The 25397-nt window shown below is 39.8% G+C and overlaps 1 protein-coding gene and 1 long non-coding RNA gene across 14 annotated transcripts in view; both read right to left on the bottom strand.

Moving 5' to 3' along the window:
* Sh (Potassium voltage-gated channel protein Shaker) overlaps window positions 1-25397 on the bottom strand; it is a 165296-nt gene that overhangs the window by 30868 nt on the left and 109031 nt on the right. The window lies entirely within an intron of this gene.
* LOC149090754 (uncharacterized) lies at window positions 8243-18329 on the bottom strand. 4 transcript variants are annotated; one of them, XR_016197577.1, is made up of 2 exons: window positions 17102-18329; window positions 8243-8468 (listed from the first exon to the last, which is right to left on the bottom strand). It is a non-coding gene; the product is annotated as an uncharacterized LOC149090754 (long non-coding RNA). The 4 variants fall into 4 exon arrangements; XR_016197576.1 differs by having other exon boundaries at window positions 8243-8465; XR_016197579.1 differs by having other exon boundaries at window positions 17132-18329.

Below are 25397 nucleotides of genomic sequence, written 5' to 3'. Positions count from 1 at the left end.
AATGCATGCCGGTCAAGGCAACACGAGTAATCTGCTCTCGCACTGGCACTGTCTGTCCAAGCTCCCACCCTCCCGCCGCCCTCTCTCGCTAAGCCTCGCGCCTGCTTGTTCGACACGTTTATATATTGCAGTAGACTCTATTTTTAGTCCATGTCTTCGTATAGGGTATATGCAATGTGCATGCTCTGCACATTTCTCATGCTGCGGCACGTTTTGCCACATAAATACATATACATATTTACATACATATATATGTATATGTATATATTCTGCTTCTGCTGCTGTGGGGCCAATTAATGGCGAAAAATTAAATGCAAATGCTGCAACGGCAGCAGCAGCAAATGCTGCGACACTCGCGGACCAAATACGTGACATCAATTTGGCCAACTTGTCCCCAAGAGCCTTGAACTGGCGCATCTACTTAATCAACTGCGAGTGTATCAGTGTGTGTGTGTGTGTGTTTGTGTGTGTGGCTTTGTGCGAGTGCAGTTAATCAAAATTGCTGACAATAAAAACTGCTGCAAATGGCAATCAATGAAGAAGAAGAAGAAGAAGATGAAGAGGAAGATGAAGTAGAAAAACTAGCTGAAGCAGCAACTTTTTAGAAAACAAAATCTATTGCATACCCCAAGGCGCAGCCATTTAATACATTGTATGCAGATATAAATCTTTTGTTACAGATGCGACAACTTGACATATGCATTTATTTAATCTGAGAGCATTGATCAAGAGTAATTTCGCATATGCATATACAAAGCGAAAAATATGGAAAATCGATCCATCATTGGGCAAAAAAACAGCCGTAAGCCCGAATCGGTTTTGGGCATGTAATAAAACTTATTTGATTGAATACCAAGTATATAGCACTATATACATATCAATCTGTACATAAACATAATTTTTCATTGAAAGCCTCTCACGACTCTCTGTTACTGAAATCCCATCTGTCTTAACATTTATAGGCAACTGTCAGAGAATTAATTTTTGTGTGTCTGTAATAGGAGAAATTTAACCATTCGACTATGAAAGGTTTTATGCAAAACCTCTTATGCATACCTAAGCTAAGAGGTTTTTACTATTTATATAAGCGAAAATAATCCCAAAAGTTTGAAAACTTGTTTACAGTTATTAGCTGGGTTGCCATAATTTTAGCATGAAGGAACTCTTTGAAACAGATAACTTATTATTAAGCTTCAAGACTTTGGTTCGTCAATCTTATATGATATTTACATAAATGTACTTATGCTCTCATATACATATATTTAAATGTTTGAGTATAGACCAGCACTTTATTCGGGTCGCTTCAGCCATTCTGCTGATGCCTTTTCTGCAAGTGCATTTCGGAAGAGCATGGAGCAATTTACGACTGTCCCCAGCATACAAAAGAGTCGAGTGCTGGGACATGAGAAAAACCACTTGTGCTGCTCCCAGCCCCAATGACACGCTGTGGCAGACCATGGCAAAAGAAAATGATGTAAAGTTTGAGTAAAATCGTCGTCCTTAAGAGCAAGGAATGTCCAATGTAGTTGTAGCTCTATCGCTAGGTTCTTTGAGTTTGCATAAAAGCACAAAGTTCTCTAGAGAGACTGTGATTTAAACTGCAAGATTGGAAAGTTTTTTTGCCACATATGAATAAAATTACATAAGAATGCGTCTTACATCTAAACATTTTTATTTCACGTAAGTTGCTTTTGAATAATTTTATTTGGCATAGAAAATAAATTCACATTTGATGGACTTAGAGGAGATGGGACGATAGTTATCTATCGATATTTAACTACGAAATTATCGATATTAAAGTTTCATTGAGACGAAGACAGAAAGTCATGACAATTCAATTTGAGAGAAAAAGCGAAGACGGCAACAGCAAAATCTTGTAAATAAGTGAAACACAATTTAAGCAATGCCTCAAATTTAATATGAAATCTCTCGATGAACAATTGAAATAGTCGATTTTTATTAAAATTTTTAATTATGGAGAAGAGTACAAATATGAAGGTAAGAAAACATTAACATCATATATATCATATAAATTATATATCTCAATATGCTTAAATGAACATAAAAAAAAAATTTAACAATAAAAAGATGTACATATATGTATATCTATATGCATATATATGCATTTATCAATATGATGGGGGACTATTCGTTAATAATTCTCGAGTAACTAGGTAAAAAGTCAGACAGTATGGCTAAGTACTGCAGCTAAAAGATATCCTAGCACCCGCATTTGAGAGCAAACTCATATGGCATCGTATTCTAGACCTACTGAATCGGGTCTATACTTAAAGTCTGTCAATCTATATATCCTTTGAAATCATGGTTGCCTTTACCTATATATGAAATCTTTGAAAAACGAATTTAATCAATGTCTACTCAGATGGAGTTGCCAAGAGGTAGCAGTCCATTAAAATTTAAGATTTAACTGTGAATTTACTTCATGATATGACGAGTATCTTCTTGATAACTCTTGAAATGAGTAGTAAAACTCAATACAAAATATTGCCAATTTCAGAACTCTTAAGTGCACAAATTGCACTTTAACTTAAAGTAATCAACTTTATCGCCAGATATACTATATATGTATATATATGTATGTATGTATATGCACTGTGCTATATTTTTCTGTTTCAACAAAATGAAAAATCACTTTTTTCTCTCTATCTCTCTCTCTTTATAGGTATAAGTATATACAAGTATATATGTATATATGGATGTATTTGTATTTGTGTGTGGACGTTGCTTGAAATGGGTTTTCGTTTGAGTTTGCATTTGAGCTCGTGGCATTTGCTGTGGCAGCCAGATACAAAGATAGACACTAAGAGGGAGAGAGAGAGAGAGAGTGGGAGAGAGTGGGAGAGGGAGATAGTGGCAGAGATAGGAGCAGACACTGGCGTCGCGTGGCAAGTGCTGAAGACAGCGCTGCAATCAATCGCCAAAGCCAGGCAAAATCACGGCCAAAGAAGGCGGCGAATTATGCAAATCCAAGTTAAAGCTTGAAACGTGTCTGCCACATGGGGCAACCTGCTCACAGCTTGTTGTTGTTGTTGCCGTTGGCTGACCTTGGCTAGCGCAACTTTGCGTGCGCAATTTGTGTTGCTGTTATTTTTGGCAGCAGTTCTCAAATTGTGCGGTGGAAAACATGCAAGCGACGCTTGTTGCTATTGTGCCATGGTGGTGCAGGTGGTGCAGGTGGTGCAGGTGGTGCAGGCGGTGCAGCTTGTGCAAACCGTGGGCAGCGGAGCATGTGTGGGTGGCTGGCATTTTAAATGTGTTCCGCTGTGCCGCCTTGTTGAAACTTTAGCTCAGCTCGTTTATTATCCAAACAGCAGAGCTGATGAAGCAACTAAGCAGAGGCGAGTGAGTGCAGCCCGGAATACCCTGTAATCCGGCAATCGATACTAAGCCCGCACTGTTTCCAGTTACTTGCAGGCGCCAGCAAGCCAGCCTCAGCTCTCAACTGGCTAGAGGGTATGTGGACAGTTAACGGAGCTGCGCAGAGCCAACAACTTGGCCAAATATCTTCGAAGCGGAGCGTGTCCAAGTGTGCCACAACTACATGCAGCAGTTGTCCTTTTCCCCAGACACGTAGCGCTTTTTTCCCTGCCATGCACTGTTCTTATAGATTTTCTTTCGCTTCTGGTCAACTTCAGGCGGACCCACTCAAGTGATGTAACTGCTGGCAGTCGCTCGAGCGAAGTGGCGATGTCAGCATTGAAAGCTCTAATTGGATTGCTTCAATACGGCTTGCCGACAGCAATTCCGTTTAAAGCGAGCCTAATTAATGCTGGCTATCGTTATCGATACGAACATCGATTATTAATGCTATACATCTGAACTTGATTATGTATTCATATATTGCTATATATATTGTTATTCACTATTATCGATAAATTATAGGTATTTATACATATCGATAATTATAGATAGAAGTATTGCTACATATGTATGGATATCAATAAAAATCGATCGATAGTTGAATAATCTGATAAATGTTTGTCTATAAATCAAACTAAAATTCCAATCGATACATTTTCAGTCGCTTTAATGTAGCTAACAGTGGTTGGTATGTGTATTTATATATTTATATACATATCAGTCATTCGTGTTTAATACAAGGTATAACATATCTAACGTCTTTTATTCAATGTTTTCCTTAAGGCGTAAAATGGACGACATATCGATAGACTCTTCAAATCAAATTTAATTGTTATGGCTCAGTTAATCCATGAGTCAAATGGCTAAGTTTTATAAATATGTATATTATTACTAAAATATCAACTGACTTTTTGGACATATATTTTGACTTATCGATAATTTCACTTATCGATTGGTTCCGCCTATAAATGCGAAAATGAAGCGCAACATTTATATATTCCCCATCTTTTGCTATACTCCACGAAGTAAAATAATATGAATCAAATAGTTTTGGAACAGATTTCCATAACTTTCAAATAACATTTGATATGTCTAGCTAAGCATAGTCAGTAGATAAGTACTGCAATTACTTTTGAAATACGTTTAATCAAGTTCAATAAATATAGATAGTATCGACAGGTATATATGCTTCAATATGTCAATTGCAATTATAACTGTTTATAATTACGTTTTGTTATCTAATCATTTTGCCAGCGACTCTAATGAAATGAGATTGGTAAGCTTCATTCGCTCTGATTGCTTTTCAAATTAGTGTAAGAATAGTTGAAAGCTCGACAGCTCGACTTGAATTCAGTGCAGTTAGCAACGAAATGAGAGAGGGGAGGGGAGTGAAGAGCATTTTCAAATATTATCCAACACTGGCGGCAGTTTATTGTGCGATTGTCGACAGCATTAATCAGGCTGATTTGCAGTGTCAGCTAATGGCAACATTGTGGCATGCCGCATGTGGCATGTGGCATGTGGCATGCGGCCGGTGGCGTGTGGCATGAAGCTAGTTAATAGACTTGATAAACACAATGAACAGAATTGGCTTTATATCTTTCTGGCTTTCTGGCTTGCTGAACTTTCCGAACATTCTAAGCAATGCCAATTGTTCCGCTTGGCCATCGGCGAACTAGCTGAATGCGCGGCCAAGTGCCAAGTTTTCATTATGTCTTTGACATGCGGTGTTAATTTTTATGCCCAAGCGAAAACGAAAACGAACACGAACACGAAGGGGCAGAGGAGAGCGAGCAGGGAGATGATGAGCAGCAGTTGATATAGATAAACGCTTGATAAAGACGTGGCCGTAATAAAAGTAACAAGCAGAATGTAAACAACAAAAGACGACAAAGTTAAGCGAGTGAAAGCGAAACACACAAAGCACAACAGACCAGACGGACCCAAAAGCGAGCCATACATCTATCTGTGTGTGTGTGAGTGTGTGTGTGTGTGTATCGTGTGGCATTGTTATGGCCTTTGTTGCTCATGTTGCTGACGTTGACGTCGCTTGTCGCTTGTCGCCTGTCGCCTGTCGCTGCCAGCAAGGATCAAAAGTCAAGAACAATGACAGCAGCTGCGAAACAAAACAAAGCAACAACAGCAACAGCAACAGCAACAGCAACAAAAGGTTGAAAAGTCAAGTTGCAAGTTGAAATATGCGGCAATTGTTCGACTTGGCTGCCACAACAGGCGCTAGAAAGAGAGACAGACATGGAGCATGTGTGTGTGTGTGTGAGAGCGGGAGAGCTAGGCAAGCCGGCACGGGATTGGAAATGGGAATGAGAATGGGAATGGGAATGGGATTAAGTGAAAGTCTAAGCATTTTAGCTGTTTGGCCCCAATCGGCTTTGCTGCGAGCCTCTCGTGCTCTCAATAGTTTATTTGCACTCCAAGCCAAGTGCCACACAAGAAAGGCACGAGAGCGGGCGAGGGAGCGAGGCACACATCTCATTATCAATGTCAAACGGATGTCAATACTCATTGACTTGATTATGGGGCATATTATCAAAGGATATTGTTATGTCTCAATGAGCGGCCCAACCAGCAGTCCCCACAGCCCCAAACGACGCCGATGATGAGCATTGTTGTTGCTGTTGGCTGTTAACAGCTACTGCTGCTGCTGCTGCCGCTGCTGCTGCTGCGTTGGCTGTTGATGCTGCCAATGTCACGTTGATGCCACATTGCGCATACGCCGCATGGGCCATCATCAAATTGGCCGTATATAAACACACAGCTTACAGATGTACTGCGTATGTGTGCGTCTCATTGTGTATGTGCATGTGTGTGCGTGTGTGTGTGTATGCGTATTGCCGCATACATGCCATTGTGCAGACTACTTGGCATGGACAACTAGCCATTGGTGCCCTTTTTATACGCTGAACACCCATTGCAAATGTCAATAGAGTGCATATTGGCTGTGTACGAATGTATGTAGCAGCTGGTGAGTCCATGGAGTGCATGTGTATGTACAATAGCTGAGTCGCATGTCCATCAATATGCATCTGTCAGGCTGCCCATCTGCCAGTGAGTCCATATCGAAACTGATGTATGACTACAGCATTCAAATTCGATATAAATATTATCCCAATATGATATGGTATATTCAAATAATTCTATTTTCATGGGTAAAAATCGATATGTCATAGCCATAAATCTCATCAAATTTATTTGGGGTATCTCCCTCCAGTTCGCTGGCACGCAAAGTCTTACTGAGAAGTCTGGCACAGGGTATTCTCTAGTTGACCATGCTCGACTACTTACCCTCTTACGTGTTTAAATATAAATTGCACAAGGCACAAAATGCCAGCGCCAGCGCCTGTCGCTATGCAATGCAATTTTGTGCACACAGCTCGGCCCGCGCGCAGGCAAAGGCCACGCTCAAAGCAGGGAGAAAAGAGCCCTATATGTACGAGTATATACATACATATGCTCCATATACTTGCAATGGACATACAGAAATGTTCCAGAATTTGCTATGTCAAGTGCTGGCTGCTCATTTAAATTCATTTGGCCTGAATTGAAACCCCCAAAGACTTTTGGATCTCTAGATTTAAGAGATTTGCTTATCAATTAACATTCTGTTAACATGGTGCCGCAATGTAGGGTCAACCTTAACAGACTTTTACATAGAGTTCATTAACTCATTCCATTTCATTTCATCCCATGCATGCGCTTTTATTGAATTTAATTGCGAGCATTTAATTTCATTGCTTTGCATGCCATTTCGTTTCACTCTATTTCACCCATTCCAGTTCATTTACTTTCTAAATCCGTGTTCGTCGATATTGGAATTCGCGTGGCATGAAGTAAGTCTCTGTTCATTTCTAATTGTGTTTCGCTATTTCCCATCGTTCCCTACAAACCGAAACAATACCTAGCGCTATTAAATATAATTGTTCTACTTCATGTCACTACATTTCCCTTGTTCCAACTCATTTCGTTTCACATCAAACTTTTGAATGAAACGAAATGGAATTCAATTAACTTCTTGCGTAGTTCATGCTTGGAAATATTTTATCATAGCTGTTATTTCGGGTTTTCCCATATTTCTGTTATGCTTGTATTCAGCTATGGATTCCCGAAATGTTGAAAGTGCTTTTATTAATCGAGTTAGAGAAGAGAGAGAACGTTACCTATCACGCAGAAGAGGGGGCGAGGCGTTGGATAGATTTTCACCGCTCAAGGGTTGCTCCTGGCGCGGTCGCAAAACCGGCGTTAGGCCCCATCTCTCGATGAAATCGATGCGGGAAATGGTTGAGGACGAGCAAGTTGGTTGAATTTGTAAGTGCGCCAACGTTCACTAAGCGCTGGCTGCTGCTGCTTATCGTCCAACTAGTTCAGCTGGCTGCCAGTTTTCTGCGCTCCGAATGGCTCCGCCTCCGGCTTCTGCTCCAGCTTCTGCTCCTGCTCCGGCTCCGGCTCCTGCTCCGGCTCCTACTCCGGCTCCTACTCCGGCTCCTGCTAGTGCCTGCCACACCGTGTGGCATACACACTTTGCTGCTGTTTGTGGCTGCGTCTCAGTTGCGGCTGGCCAACAAAGCGTTGCATACTTTTGGGCGTTGCCATTGAAGCGCTCGCATTTGTTCTAGCTGTCCTCCTCGTCAGCGTCGTTGTTGTTGCTGTTGTTGTTGTTGCTGCTACTGTTGTTCTTATTCGTGTTGTTATTGTTGTTAACATTTAGTTGATATTTGTTGCATGATTGCAAGCAAGGCGCTTTAACATTTATTTATTTACATACATATATCTTTATTTTACTAAATTTACTTTGTTTTTCTTTTTAAAGCTGTTTGTTGTTGCTGTTGTTGTTGATGTAGAAGACTTGTTTGATTTGTTGTTGTTGCTGCTGTTAGAGCTGTTTTTGATTGCAACACACTTTGTGGGGCAGACGCATAGCTATAGTTGTTGTTGTTGTTGTTGTTGCTGCACTTTTGTCACATGTTGTTGTTGGCGCAGCAAGCCAATTGTTGTTACTGTTGCTGCTGCTGCTATCAGCTTACAGCTCGCTGCATTTTATATCATAATTTACAGTTTTTGGGCCAAAGCTGCTTAAATTGATTTTGTAATTAGTCGATTTTGGACTATTGTAAATAAATCACATATATATACATATATCTATGTATATACATATATATATATATATATATATATATTCGCGCGCGCGCGAACTGAAACACATATGGCAACAACTAGGCTGGGTCGTGTCCTGTCGTGCTGTCGCTTCGTGTCGTGGCAACCGGAAACAGCAAGTGAAAATGTTAATTTCCGCTTTTAGGCGTAGCTCACACTTCCATACACACTCACTCTCACACACACACAAACACATGTACAGAAATGTATGTATATATATAGATATGTTGTTTTGAAGTTATTTCATTTTTTATAAAAATAGGCGCAACGATGTTGCTGTTGTTGTTTTCTGACGTTGTTGTTGTTGTTTGCTGTGCGAATTCGAGCGGGACGCTTGGCGTGGGTGCGAGCGAGAGGGCCAGCACACATACATATGTCCTTTGCCTATTGATTTTCAGCAGCGACTCCGTGTGCTTGTCCCTTTGCCACACACAAACACAAATACAAACACAAATACAAACACAAACACAAACACAAACACACACACACACACACACACACACACACACTTGCACACCTATTCTCTCTTTCTCTAGGTTTTATCGTGTTTTTTTCTCATTTGCCGTTTAATTATTGCAATTGATTTGGAAGTTGCTTTGCTACTAGTTGACCAGAGGGGCAGGAAGGGGCTGAGGAGGGGGCTGCCCTCTGAGTGGTTGAATTTGTAGGCGTGCTCGGGGTGTTCTTTTTGGCGCGCTTTGCTCATGTTGCTGTTGTTGTTGTTGTTGTTGTTGCTGCTGTCGTTGCGACTGTTTGCTCCATTTCATGCACTGAACTGGACAACCTTGAACCTTTTGGGGCCACAGCACAGCGCAAGGAATGCCACAGTAAGAGAGGGAGATAACTGTCGCACAGGTACGACACACAGAAACAAGAACACAAGCACTACCACACACGCACTCACACTCACACACACTGACAGCTATAAATATCCGCAAAAGCATGCTATTTTCATATAGGTTTTGCCAGTTTATTTTTAATTGGAAGTTTCCTTTTCCTACGGCTATTTATATAATAATAAATCAGGAATGATTATTAATCATTTATTGTTCATATTCCCGCGCTTTGGTAGCTTTCAGGAGCTAAGATTTGTTATATTTTTAGTTCACTTGGGCTTACAGTTTGACCAACGTTAAATGTGTCCCATAATTTGACTGAAATTGCACACTCACACGCACACACACACACAGAGAGACTCACACGCACGCACACACCTTCTCCTGCTGCTAGGTATAACAACAGCAATTCAATCAAATTATGTAGAAGAAATACCAACAAAAAGAGAAAAATGAAACAAATACAATAAACGCTGACAACTGCGACTGAAACGTGCGCTGAACGCAAACGCAACAAAATGGAATTGAAACATACGCACCGTACAACAAACAGCAAAGGACGACAACAGCAGCAACAACAGCAACAACAACGACAGCAGTAGCAGCAGTAATAAAGAAAAAAAAAATGCCCAAAGCGGACCACAGCGAAAAACAGAAGTAGAAGAGGAAGCAGCAGCAGGAACGGCCGAGGCACCAACGCGTTTCTTCTTTTCCCCTAGTGAACAACAAAAAGCAAAGAAAGAAAAAAAAAAATGAAAACAACACAGCAATACAAAAGCAAAAGCAAAAGAAAGAAAAAACCGACAGCAAACAAAACGACGAGGACGCACGACGACAAAGCGTGGCACGAGCAGCAGCGGCGGCGGTGGCGGCGGCAGCGAAAAGAAGAAGCACCGCGTCGCAGCAGCAAACGGTAAAACGCTGTAGCGAAAACGCAGGCAATGGCAACAAGGGACAACAAACGTGTAGCGCAAAGCATACAGCGAAAATGTGTGCGAGAAATTGAAGCGTGTAAGCGCTTAACAGTCGTTGTAAAAGGCCCACAGACACACACACGCATAGACATACACAGCTATATGTGTATATGAGCACACACACAATTATACAAGTAGAGAGGCCTATGCATGCCTGCGCCAGTGCCAGCAGCGCTGCTGGCGTTCACGAAACGAACTAAGCACAAGCAGGCTCTCGCTCGCTCGCTCGCTCGCACGCTCACTCTCACGCTGACTCTCGCTCTGCCTCGCTCTCGCTCTCGTGCACGCGACGCTGCAAAGCGCGCTTTGGGAGAGTGAGACTGAGAGTGGGAGTCGGAAGGAGAGAGAGAGCGAGAGAGTGAGAGAGAGAGAGAGCGCGCGCGTGAGAGCGTAAGGCTAGAACAGCAGCCACAACAAAGCGACGGCAAAATGGCTGCTGAGTGGGCGACGGGCGGCCGTTGTGGGAGTGGCAGGCCAGGTGGCGGCTGGCCATGCACAATGGGAAACTTGTTGGCGGATTTATGCAGCACACGCATATACGCATACAACCGCAAGCGACCGCTGCGAAAGGACACGACAAACGCACATGGCCTGTGTGTGGATGTGTGTGCGTGTGTTCATGCGTGTGCGTGCGCGTTTACCGTTTCACACTGCCGTTGGCTTTTGCAGCGTCGTTTATTGGCGTCTATTGCTGTTCGCACGCTGCTTCGCTGCTGTCTGTACATACACACAAGCCAAAAGCAGCTAAAAACGTTCGCGTGTGCGTGTGTATATGTGTGTGTGTGAGTGTGGCATCTTTAAGCAGCAGCAAAACAATCGCTCGTTGCTGCGTTGTTATTCTTGTTGTTAACGGTATTTTTTAAGCTTGAAGTGCTTAGCAGCTGCCTTGTTTCCATTTACTCTTTGCTCAGCTATTTCTTTCGGCATTTCTAGCTGCCTGCAACTGTATCCCTTTGCAACCAGCAGCTTTGCCCTCTCCATCTCGCTCGCTCTCTCACACTCTCTAGCTCTCCCTCACTTCGCGTTCTTGCTCGTCCCATCTCGCTCTGCCACTGTCTGCGCCCATGGGGAACGGATGTCCATTCTACACTTTGTCTCCATTTCTGCATTTGGAATTTCGTTTCCCTCTCCGTCTTCTTCTTCTTCTCCTCTTCTTCTTTTTTTCTTTTCTTTTTGTTGAGCAGCATTCACTTCATCTACTTCACCTTGCCGCGGCGCTGTCGCTTGAAAGAAGCGCCCGAAACAAAAAGAAGATGAAGAGAGGAGGAGAAAATGAAGGTGAGGTGGGGGGGGGGGGGGTAGGGAAGAGGGAGGTAGCAAGGAGAGAGAAGTGAACTCCCTAGCGGCCGCACACACACACTCACACACAGTCTAACGCCTCTTGCTTGCTTTTTGTCCTGTCACGCGTTTTTATGGCCTATGCCACAGAGTTCGGTTGGCGTTCGGTCGTTCCGTCCTTTAGCACAGTGTCAGATTGTTCATACCTACATATATCTAAATATACACACACACACATATACATATATATATTTAAATATATATGCGTATATTCGCGCATACATAGATACACCGAGATCCGAGCAACTGTCATCTATAATGGAATTTTCCATTCGCACAGCAACTAAACAGAAATTTGCATATTTAAATAGAAAATAGCATTAGAAAAAAACAGAAACCTATGGCACTTCCCTCAATCAAACGACAAAAAAATAAAACAGCAGCAACAACAACAAACTTTTCCTGCTAAATCGGGTTTGCAGCAATTTAGACAGCATATGAAATCAAGTTTTAGTTTACAATTTCCATCAAGTCAAGTCAAATTATTCAAATATTCCGGCGTCATTCTCATTCATGAAAACAGTTTCTCGCATCGAAATTTACATTGCAAGCGAAATCGACAAAGATTGTAACTTTTACTGAATAGCCAATTGAGCTATGAGTGATGCTCAAAAGAGGAGAGGTGAGCAGAGAAAGTAAAAGGTCATATATATATGTATATCTATATAGAGATTTAGATACTACTTGAAGAATTCAATACAATTCAAAGAACTTAAAGTTAAAGTACTTCAAATTTGAGGTTTAGTTGATGCACCGATATGTGTTATATGAGATTTTAGTCAATGATAACTTCCATGAAGACTTAATTGGAGCCATACGTGATATGCAGAAAGTTCCAAATACAAAACGAAAATGCAACAAAATAGCTAGTCTATAAAGACTTAAAGCTTATGTTTCTATTTATGGTAAATCTTATGCGGAGATAAAGCTTTAGAACTACCAAGAGAAACTTTAAGTTGAAGAATTTCTCCGATCTGCTGATATACATAAGGTGAATCAAAAAGAATATACATTTTATCGAGTGTTGTTGGACATTTAAGAGGGGATGAGGAGATAAAAATCAATGAAATTGGGTCAAATATACATATAAAAAAAATACAGTCGATTCCTGATAATTCTAAATGGCAATTCAAATTCAAATCATCGAGAATTATCGAGAACGAATTTCGTTCAAGGGGATAGAATTTTGTTCGACTTATTGTGATTTTCGATCACGAGACTTAACTGTATATAAATTCAGATACGAATGGAAATATAAATCATCCATTTCGGGATAGTCTAATAAGTCTAATAAGAAGAAGTATGAGTATATAAGTATCGATATTTAGATGCGATGCTAACTCTATAGAGACTAGAAGTAAAACGAAATTTCTGTTTTACCCAGATTCTTCTGAAGTCACGATAAACTTTAAGAGAGTCAATTATCGATAACAATTTATCGAATCAATGTTTCTTACTTTCCCCAAGACCCTTTCAAAAAAAGTGCTGTACGAAGTCAAACAATCAAAGGCACATGCATTTCTTTTAAGAGACTTTCAAGACTTTTTCCAATAAAATGTTTTAGAGTGAGAAACTGAAATCGAAACAGAAAATTAAAATTAATTGAAATAAACTTAAAATTATAAAATCATAAACTAAAAATTGTAGCTGAATTCCGTTTCAATTTTTCTCGCAATAAAAATCAATAGAAAACTCAAGAAAAACAAACAATAAACTCAAATTGAAAACAAATTAAAAATACATACAAATCGTCTAGAGATGTTGCTGTTGCCATTGCCGCTGCCATCGTTTCCTGCTCAATTACTTAACGTTATTAGAGAGTCCTGCCCTATTATTCCCCTATAAACTCGGCTGCTGTCGGCTGGCCAGCAATCGAGTGCTGCCAGTTGGCTGAGGCTGTCAATTGTTGCCGCAGATGGATTGATTGACTAACTGCATTTCGTAGCTGCTAATCAATTTCGATTAGTGACTATGTGTGTGTGTGTTTGAGTAGGTGTGTAGATGTGTGTGTGTGTGAGTGTGCAGCGCAACAGCTGAAACTTTACTCATGAATGTGGCAAGAAGTGAGTGAGTGCTGGAACTAACGCATAAGGTCATCCTTCAATATGCACCTGAGTGTGTCTATATCTATATAGATGCGTACATGTGTGTATGTGTGTGTGTGTGTGTGGCATTGTTCAAAGGTCAGCTGCTGTGCATGGGAGTCTGTGAGCGCAGCTGTCAGTATGTTATTTAATTGAATGCTCGCTAAATGTCGAAGCAAATCAATAGTCAACAACAGCGAGTTTTTGTTGTTGTTGTGTGTGTGTGTGCAACAACAACGACAAGAAGAAGAAGAAGATGAAGAAGAAGAGCAGCAACAGCAAATCGAATGGAAAATGAAATGTTAAACTAGAAAAAAAAAAAAAAAGAATCACCCTATCGACTCGATGAAATTAAATCGTTCAATCAAAGTAAAACTCTTCTGCACGAAAAGGAAAAGTCGAAGAACGTCAAAAGCACAATGAAAGCGAGAGCAGGAAGAGCATGATATATGATCATTTAAGTAATTTAGAAAAATATTTTAAATATATGAGATAAAAGTAAGACGGGTAATGTAGACTTTAACGTCAATATAGAATGCTACAACGGAATACATATTTACTATACTATACTATACATATTGTAATATGTTTTAAACTACAGATTTTGTAGTTCCAACAAATGAACAGAGAATATTGTTAGAAAAGAAAACATAATTGCAATTGTAGAATCACATTTATAGGTTAGATATTTAAGTGATCTTAGACAAGTGAACTGGAGAGTTAGAAGCCCTGGCTAGTTGCATTCATATGTGCTATAGATATAATAGATATAATGTAGATATGTAGATATAATATATGAATTGACATGCTAGATATTCCATAATATATGCCTCAGATTGTCTATAACAATTGCCAATAATAAATAATGATTTTTTGTTTCTTTATATTTTTTAAATGATTAATTATATTAAAAGCAAATTTGTATAATTTTATAGAAAAAACAGAAAAACTAAACTTTTAGTAATGCAGGTCATCATTTCTGCAGTGGAATAATTATAGAGGTCAAGTATAATTCTTACGAAGGATCAACGACGAGCGCACCATTTAGGTTATCTACTCATGCTGAACATTTGCTTTAGCATTCAACTACAGTCCAACCATTTTATTTTCCTAGACTCAGCATTATTATTCTTAATATAAAACCAAATTGGGCTCTGTTGCGTTTCGGCAGGTATTTTCTAAACGAAATTGAGAAATATAGCTAGTCCAAACTGAGAAAAGCTTCTACTGCACACTATTTCTATTCAAATATCCACGAATGAGCCGGTAGATACATATATGCAAAGTATAATATAATACATATGCAATCGTATCTATAGTACATATACAAGTATATCTTGAGATAATATCACATAGAATTCAGCATTTATTCCAATTACGCTCAACTTTATGACAATAAACTAGAACACTTTAAGAGCTTCATTTATAGGTTGCTAGGGCTTTTAGGGCTTAAGAATGAATTAAGATAGTCGTAGAGTCGGTCGCACTTCTTGAAATCAGCTAAAAAGGCAGCATAAATAAGAAACGGAATCACAATGAGGATAAGGCGACATCAATTTAGAAATCATACTTGAAATGTCCCCCCCTCTCTCTCTCTCTCTCTCTCTCTCTCTCTCTCTCTCTCTCTCTGTCTCTCGCACACTCTCATTCCATTCAGCGCTTTTGCTTCTTTGTCTTTTCTGGCTATTTCGGACTTGTTCTATACAAATCTGAGAAAATCCTACACAAAAATCAACACAAATTTTAAATCCATTCGCCCAAGCGAAACACACAAGTACAGTGGATATCCACTAAGACTAACGCATGTTGACAAGAAAGCAGAGGCTATAAATTGGTAACAGCCTTTCGTATTGGCTGCTCCTAGAGTCAAGGTTGACTAATGTAGTGGAGGAATATGACAAAATTCACTAATTGGAAATAATGGAGAGTTTATGAACTGGGAGGGAGCTTGAGAAAACTCCGCATTTAGTGAAATGGATTTCCATTCCAGCGAGTATGCACTGTAGCGCTGGCCATCCAATCAAGATAAACAGATTCATACAAATGGAGCACAGTGTAAAAGTTTATCTATTGAAAGCTTTTGCGCTGCGGCACGCTTATCCTTGAGTCCTGTCATTTGATTTTAATCAGATTTCCAATTATTAGATTGACGCGCGCTCTTTTAAGCGGTTTTCGATTTCAGCGATTTTCACAACATTTTTGGGGTTTCCTTTTCTTATTTTCTTCTGCTGCTTCTTTCTTTTTCGCCTATTTTTTTTTTCTAGCAATTCATTTTCGTCTCGTTATGGGCGAGTGGGAGAGAGCGAGAGCGAGAAAGAGAGAGGGAGCATGAGTGAGAGTGAGAGATAGGGAGAGAGGTAGATTGTGTGTGGGATTGAGCACACAGGCAAGCAGAGAGTGTGGCACACACACACACACACACACAGATAGCGGCTGCTGCAGCCAGAAAATTGCCTTTGGAACGTCCTTAAGAAGGATATGCTCGAAAAAACCGTTGCTTATGAAGGCGCCGCTGGCGCTGTTGTTGTCGCTGTCGTTGTTGTCGTTGTTGTTGTTGTCGCGCAGGTGTGTGTGCTTGAAGAAACAACAACAACAACAATTGTAACATCAGAGGCCAAGGCAGAGGAACACTGTGTGTGTGTGTGTGTGTGTGTGTGTGTGTGTGTGTTGCCTGTGGCTCAGCTGTTTGGCCATTGGTTGAGTCTCATTATATATGTATATATATGTATATTTATTTATATATATGTATATATATATATGTGTGTGTGTGTGTGTGCCTAACAATATGTTATATTTATGCTGTGCTACAACATTTTGCATTTAACGAACCACTTGTTCTCTATTGTTGTTTATAAATAAATTGCATTTGCTTTCGATTTGCTTTGATTATTGAAATGTTTGGCATGCCACAATTCATTCACACGCACACACATACGCACGCTCATACATACACGCATTCGCACAACAACAACAACAACTTTGACCAAGTATTTAGATGTATATGTATATACAGAGAGATATGTGATATATTTATATATTTAAATTCAGTTTATGTCAAGGTGAATTTCGTTTACTTTTGCACTTGATATTTTATTTATTTATTTCTTTTTTTATTTCACACAATTTTTTTGCATTTGCACTTTGCACTCATTTTCACTGACAAAAAAACAAGTTTACTAATTTTGCAATAAAAAAATGATAAAAAAAAAAAACTAGAAAATTCCTTTGCACTTTCGAAACACACGCGAGCTGTGTGTGCATACAGATATTTGTATATTTATATATATATTTTCGATTATAATTTTATTTTTATTATTACTATCAATTAGATTTTTAGCTATTCTAATACTTTTCTATTAATTCTTTTTGCGAATATATTTTTGAATTTTCTTTTTGTGGCTGCTGCTGCTGGTTTTGTTGCCCGCGGCTTTGTGTTTGCTTTGCTTTCGCTCTTTTTGTTGTTTGCGCGCAACGAAATGGCAGCCGTTACGAAATGGAACTGAAACACGACGCACTTTTTGTTCTGCTGCTGCTGCTGCTGCTATTGCTGCTGCTGCTGCTTACTGTTCTTCTTCTTGTGCTTGTGCCTTTTCTGCTTCTTACGCTTGTTCGTTTGCTTTTTGCGGTTTACAGTTATCGTTTGACGGACTCGCACTTTGTCCTCGTCAGCGTCTCGGTTTCGGTTTCAGTTTCAGTTTCGGTCTCGGTTTCGGTTACTGTTTCGGTTTCTGTTTCGGCAACTGTTTCTCGTTTCCCGTTGCTCGCTTGGCGTCTTCCGTTTCTCGAGTTTCGCTGCTCTTGCTCGTCTCGGCATCTGCTGTCGGCTGCTGGCGGCGCGCAACTAAACATCACGGGGCCCGAGCTTTACTTTCGCTCGTTCCACTTTGTTCCATTCGTTCCACCGCTGCTGCTGCTGCTGCTGCTGCTGCTGCTGCTGCTGTTGTTGATGCTGCACACGACAACAACTGTGCGGAGAGCAGCACCACAGCTGAGCCGACGCCGCATCGCCGAACAGAGCCGCTGGAAGTAAGCCGTATTGCCTGTCGCCTGTCGGCTGTCAGCTGGCGCAGCCTTCCATTCGAAGCTATCAAGTTTTGGCCTTCGTCGCCGCGGCAGGACGAGCGAGCGTCCGTGTGGGGCCTTTGCGTTTTCTCAATGAAAAAAGCTTTTGACTTTCGGGTCGGGAGAGCGTTGCCAATGCCGACGCAGACGCCGATGCCGACGCCTTCGCACGTGCTGTGTGCCGATTCCAGTGTTTCGCTTGACCACCGTTAGCTTTCGCTCGCTGTTTATGCCTTAGCGGTCGCATCTCTGTTATTATTGCGCTCTCACCCACTCTCACGCCCTGTCTCCCTCACTCTCTCTCTCTCTCTCTCTCTCTACTTGGCTTTTGTCTGTTATGCAGCGTCATCTGTCGCCGGTATGCAATGGCATGAAACGTTTGTGAAGCGCCAAAAAGCTTTCATTGGAAGCCGGAAGCTGTGCACAGCTTCCAGTCCAAAGCTATGCTCAAGCTCACAGCCGCCAGCGACAGATGGCGCCACTCCGGCAGCGATGCTGAAGCGCGCCAAATTCAAATTGAATTTGCAATGCAAAGCTCAAATGCAACTCGTTGCTGTTGACATTAACCGCGCTCCCGTTAGCCGGCAAGGCGTTGCACAGTTCGCTGGCCGGCTCTGACGTCAGGCACCTGTCGTCTGGCGCGGCCAAGGTGAGCTGCCCAGCTTAGCCCCAAGGCTAACGAGCAATTGAATCAAACATTAAAACTTTAACTGATTTGCCTCACTATGAACGGGACTAGCCTCCACCTTAGGCGCACTATTAATTATTTTCCCTGCAAGCTACTTGCTGTCATATGAATATGCATCAAAGTACACACATATATATTATATATGCATATAGTATAGTTATTTATACATATATATTTACGTAATGCTTGTTTTACCGCAGCTTCATCGGCTGCCCCATCGCTTGATTGCATTCAATCAATACTTTTTATGATAGCCGCCACTCAAAATGTAATTTTAAGTGCACTTAAAATGCATATTTTTAGACTGCGGCCCGGAAGTGTCCATTAGTAACCGATTTTCAAATTCAATTTCAATTTCAATTTCAATTTTACTTGCTAAACGCAATTTACAGTTATGCAGTTAAAGTGTTTGCCGCGGTTAGCCAAATGCTATCAAAGTCAATTTCTGGCATTTAGCAAATACTCAGCATCCAAGGCCCATGCTTAATATGAAGAAGTCCTTACGCCGCATTAAGCCAGCCCCAAAAAGTATGCTACGGAAATGTTTCATTTCATCGAGTTGTATAAAGTCAACGGGAGGGAAATCGAAGGAAATATAGAGGAGTTTCTTTATCATAACTAGTCATTCAGTTCTTAAGCTAGACTCACGGGAATTTTATACAGCTGTCATAGATATTATTGTAAGATAATGTGATAATGTCTATGAACTTGCTGAGGATAACTGAAAAAGCGACTGCAAGTTGATGCTGCACTGGAATGCAATTGATGTTCTTTTTTATGATATATGTATTACAGAGTCTCGATCATATGTAACCCGCTTAATCGAAAATCGCGATAAAACAAATAATTCTACCCATTTCGAATTATCGGGATTCTACTGTATTGTCAAAATTTCTAAAAGATGTTTGAGAATTAATGTAATTTTCTACCTCACTTGGCATAGTATTAGCTATAATAGGTAATGATTTTTTTTAATTTGATCTTAAAAGATTTTCTTATTATTTACTAAATAAAATAATCTTAAAAACTAGAAAAAAATTAGTTTCTTAAGCTTTTTAAGTAATATTGTCGATGGTTGGAATTATTGAGTGAAGTTATAATTTTTCTATATAATAATTTAACTAATTTATGCATAGTTACAGAGATTGGCTTTTAATAAATATTAATTAAGGTAACAAAAATAAAATAATAACATTGACTACGAAATACACGTTTTATGGAGTCAAGTAAATACTTTAAACATAAAACCCAAATGTTTCATATTTAAATTAGATGATTTGGATATGCATAAAGTACCAGAAAATTTCAGACTTTTATGGGCTGTCTTTTTTCACCCTATGAAATATCAATTTAAATGGGTAACTTTAAAGCAGAGAAGAATAGTTCTTTTTCTATTCACCACGCTTATAGAGGTCATTAATATATATACTAATTAAAGTCGATCTATAGAGTTGGTCAATAAAAATTATAGTTTGTGCTAGGTAAGAGTATATAAATTTGAATTTATGAGTCTGTAAAAGTCGATCTTCTCCTATGAGTCATATGTTACAGAGTCAGTAACTCGATTGCTAAAAGATCTGGTATATATTTTCCTCTCACACCAGGTCCTCCATGAGCTTCAATTAGGGCGAAATGCTCTACATTCATAGACACAAATGGGTAGATTGAGATTGAGAGCCAAGCTGTCAGGCACTGCACAATCTCCATATACCCATCTCACATCACGAGCGAGCATAATGAGGATGAATCGAATCGAGTTCGAGCTCGAATTTCGAATTGAGTTGAACTTCTTGCGACTGCAGTCGAAGCTTGTATAACCAACTAGCACTAGAATGGCAGCTAATTGGATAAATAATTGAGACTTTGGTTGGCCAGACCATGTTCATTCACACACACACACACCCACACACACCCACACACATACACACATGTACACAATCACATGGCAATTAAATGTGAGCTCGGCCAAGTCAAGCTCAAATTTTTAACCATTTGTGGTAGCTGCCGAAGCGAAAGATGTATCAATAGATATTTGATTCGTGCTCGTCCTGCCACAAGGACAGGCATGTAACGGGATGCATTTAGCCGCAGCCGCCAAAGGCGCACGAGAGGCGCTCGAGCTGAGCCAGGAGAGGATTCCACAATGATTCCATTTGCGCTTCGCTCACTTGTGAAATTGTCAGTCAATCAATTCCTAAAATATCCCAGCCAAATGGAATGATGTTGCATGTGCCTAGACTGGCCGAGGTGGGGGGCGAAGGGCTGCTATGATGGAAGCAGTGAAAAACGGCGCTTGTTAAGCTGCAAATTTATGGCACAATGTGACGCAGGGGAGCCAGAGCAGGGGGGGTGGAGAAACTAAGTGGAGCAGTTGCTAACCTGTAAAGCACGAACCTCTGCTGCGCCGCGAGAGGCGAGAGGCGAGCGGGTGCTGGGGCGCAGCTGCAGTTGTCAGTTGGCAGGGGCAATTAGCAGTGAAAGCATTTAAAATGTCTCGACACTCGTGTAAGTTTAATTGCGCCAAAGTCAAGTCAATGAATGGTCGTATATATATACATATACATTTATATATATATATATATATATGTATGTATATATATATTATACATTAAAAGCAACCGCTAATAATGCTGCCTCAAGCTTTGGCCGACATTCGGGCCCCGCCTCCATCCATCGCGCTGCTCGCTGCGCTGCATAATATATGCAGCCCCAAAGGCAGCCCGAGCACGATGAAGCCAGGCAATAAAAAATGCAAAAATAATATTAAAAAAAAAAATAATAATAATGAAAAGAATAGAAGAGAGGGGGAATGGAGAAGCTGGATTGGAATCCGAAAATTTAATGCACTTAGATAAATTTAATTTAGATACATGTATACGCATATATGTATGTATGTATGTATGTATGCATGTGCTTAAAAAATAATGTCAACATCAATTTGCAAAGTTTACATATTAGTTAATGTATAAGAGTTTTATTTATTTTTTTTTAATTATCTGAAATGTCTTTTTGAATTAGTTGTGCACAGATTTTTACTTGGATAGAATATATAATATATAATATATAATATATAATATATAATATATAATATATAATATATAATATATAATATATAATATATAATATATAATATATAATATATAATAATATATAATAAAAGTAAAATTGATAATATTTTCTATTTAATATATTATCATTCCTCACGCCCTGCAACAGTACTCAGTCTCGGTCATAAATCACACATTTGATAAGCACTTCACCTCTGTCAAAGAATATTTAATTCCAAAATTCTAGCTAGCTCAAGCACCTATTATGTTATAAATACGAACAACTTTTTCGACTACCCAATATTATATAATTTGACAGTTCTATTATCAGCTGATCTCGCTATCAACTATATATTGCAAGACTTTAACTAGTTGCGGTTTGATTTTTGATTTTCGATAGTAGTAAGAGAAGATAAGATAATATAATGGACAAGATAGACAAGTATATATGATAGATCGATATATAGATGGATAGATCGACAAAATAAAGATAATCTTAGAATGTATCCAACAAAACAAAAAACAAGTTTAGTTCTTCACATTAGACATATAATTTTATATGGGATTCATATAGAGCGACATTATCAAATATATACCTATTTTTTCTACATAAGTAAAAGGGAGGGTCTACATAGCTGCCAGACATTACGATGAAGGCAAAGTGTATTCAATTGAAAATGATTATGAATACATAGATCTGTATACAGTGTACACTGTGTATATGTACATCTATATGTCTATAATATACATATATAAATACGTAGGTATGTATGTATGCAGGCAGCGTAGAAAAGTGAAAGCGAGCAGAAACCAAAAAAAAAAAAAAAAAAAAAAAAAAAATGAGAAAAAATAACTTGCAAAATTTATGGCAAGTCCTTCGAGCGTGTTGCAGTGGCAAAAATTGGCGCCTCGGCGGCCAGGAGGCGAAGCCAAAACGAAAACGGCACAAAACGGAGAGGAAAGCGTGGAAATGCCAAGGGAAAGTCAGCGAAAGTCGTTCGAGGAGCTGCTCGCGCGGGCATTCCGGATATGAATATGAGCAGAGGCACAACAACTATCTGTCTCTTTCCCGCTCTCTCTCCCTCTCTCTCCCTGTCTCTATCTCCGTTTTCTGTTTGTCGGTGGCATCTTTGCAGCTTAAATTGCTTGTCACTTCCGGTTGCTACATGCGCCAGCCCCCCGCCGCGTCCTGCCCGCCGCTGGCTCGAGCAACTCTAAACTTGGCCTTCGATACATATATTTGGCTTCGATGTATATTGACTTCAGCGAGCCTTGCCTGGCCTGGCCTCGTTCCTTGCAGGCGCAGCTCGCAGCAGCTGCAATTGCAACATGCTCGCTTGCAACGTGCCGCAAGCAGCTTTTATAGTGTTTGTCGTAACCGGACTACTTAATATGATTGATGTTTGCATTTGAAGCAGGCGAGAAGAGAGAGAGAGAGAGACAGTAGAAAAGAGACAGAGGGAGAGAGAGAGAGAGTGACAAAGAGTTGGAGTGAAATGGATATATATAATATATATGCAGAATAAATGGGCCTTGTGCCAGTTCTCTTTGCAAGCAATTACTAAACGGACTTGGCTCACAACTCGCTCTAGATGCTGCCTGATGGATGATGCTGCAGCTCCACACACACAGAGAGAGAGAGAGAGAGGGAGAGGGAGGTAACCTTAATACGGCTGCATCAGCAAATATGCCGCTTTACACCTGTGGGGCAGCTGCATTTAAATGTGTGTCAGCTGTTGTTAATTTGCAGCTCAAGCGCCCGGCAGTGCCTCTGGCTCGCTCCCCTCCTCTGGCCAGCATTGAGAGTTGAGAATTCCATATTGAGAAACTGAGAAAGTGAGAAGCTAAACTGCTGAATCGTCAGTCTAAGGCTTGCCGCATTGACAGTCGAAAGCTGATGCGCTTTTAGGCTCTAGCACAGCTGTTTCATGTTGTTGTTGTTGTTGCTGTTGCCTGGCACATTTTGTGCGGCTTATGAGCAGCTGCTCTATGGGACCATGAATCATGCACACACATTTTGCAACTAATTTCATTCGGAGAACTCTAATGCAACGAGGAATTGAATTCGACTTCAGGGCGAATTTTCGAGTGCCTTAAATAATTATAAATTAATCAACATAATTTGTTGTGAATTTAATATATATGTATTCGCATATTTATATATGATATAATTGCATTACGAAATTGGGTCACCTATTTAATAATTAACCAATCTGAGAGGTATGAATCACTTGATTGGCATAGAGCTATTTGTTCGAGCATGATAAATCTATTAAATTATAATATTCTCACTATTTTATGCTCACTTGAGTCAGCTTAATATCTTCAATGAATCATTGAATTATTGTAAGTGAAGTGTTCCATTCAAATTCAAAATTAGCAGCAAGAATCATTAGTGAATGATTTTCTAATGACTAATTCATTTGATTTTGGTAAGAAACCATTTTAAGTTTAATAAAAAACATTGCAATCTCAATCAGTTTTTGGGTTTGATGAGCTCCTTGAATCAGCTATTCATTTATTCACAAAATTTATCATTACATTTAGTGAATCCAATCAATTCATATTCACAGCAAAAATCATTAGTGAATCATTTTCTAATGACTAATTCATTGAATTTATTTGACTCCTTTGTTTGTGAAAATCAATCATTTTGAATCCTTTGACACAAAACTTTATAATCTCAATAAGTTTTGGATTTTGAACTCCTTGAATCACAAAATATATCATTATATTTAGTGAATATTTCTATAAATGATTCTATTAGTGAATCATTCTATGATGAATCAAACAGTTTGCTTAACTATTGATTCATTTGATAATTTCAACTACAATCAATTGATTTATTACAATATTTTTCTGTGGCTCATTTAAACCTAAATAGATGATTCGCTTTTTTTGAATCATTCATTACAAGAAGACTATAGCACGCATAGATAGTAAATACTACGCTATTGAATCATTCATTTTCTATAAAATGAGTCATTCTCATGTATATTATAATTCACTCAATTCACTTAGCATATTAGTACTTGGGACAGTCTAAGCCCGATGCAGACGCTTGATTCATGTGCATGCAGAAGTTAAAAAAGGTGTTAAGGAGTTGATTATATGCGTGTGACTTATATAAACGAGTGTGATTATTCACAGTTGACTATATGAATGATTCACAATACGATTCGAATGACCTTTTAGCTCTCACTTTCAAGTTTTTGTGTTCTGAATGTGAATCTATATGAAATCTACATGAAATATTGGAGCACTCCATACGCAAATGAGTGACTTACACATTTAACGACTTGTGTGCAAATTACTCAAAGGGTCTAAGGAATCTTAAGTACTACTCAAAGTTCCGAGGCAAAGGAATGCAGAAATGTTGGTTTTCAGTTCAAATAACTGCATTAGCTACTTCTTTGGCACATTTGTTTGCTCCGCTGGCATTCAAACGATTCAATGAGTGTTATTTTTTGACTCTCGTGTGTGTGTGCGTGTGTTTGCCTACGTGTATATGCGTGTGTGTGTGTGTGGCACGTGCATGACCCGAGCCTGCTTGGTGCCTGGCAATTTGCAACGCCTCGTTGTCGCGCCATTATGGCCAGCTGGGCCCCGGCCACGCCCATTGACAGCAGAGCGCAGATCTGTCCACCCAACAACGCCCACCACTAGCACTAACATCCCATGCAGCTGCACCAACAGCAGCAGCAGCAGCAGCAACATCAATGCAGCAACTCCGGCACTGACACTAATGCAGCAAAATTGAAGTAGATGCAAGTGAAAATGTCCTTGAGGCAACGCTGGCGCTGCTGTTGATGCTGCAC

Source organism: Drosophila navojoa, chromosome X (assembly GCF_054131105.1).
Source record: "Drosophila navojoa isolate 15081-1374.11 chromosome X, UAZ_NAV_1.0, whole genome shotgun sequence".
NCBI classification, from domain to species: Eukaryota; Metazoa; Arthropoda; class Insecta; order Diptera; family Drosophilidae; genus Drosophila; species Drosophila navojoa.
This window is presented reverse-complemented; position numbering and strand designations above follow the sequence as displayed.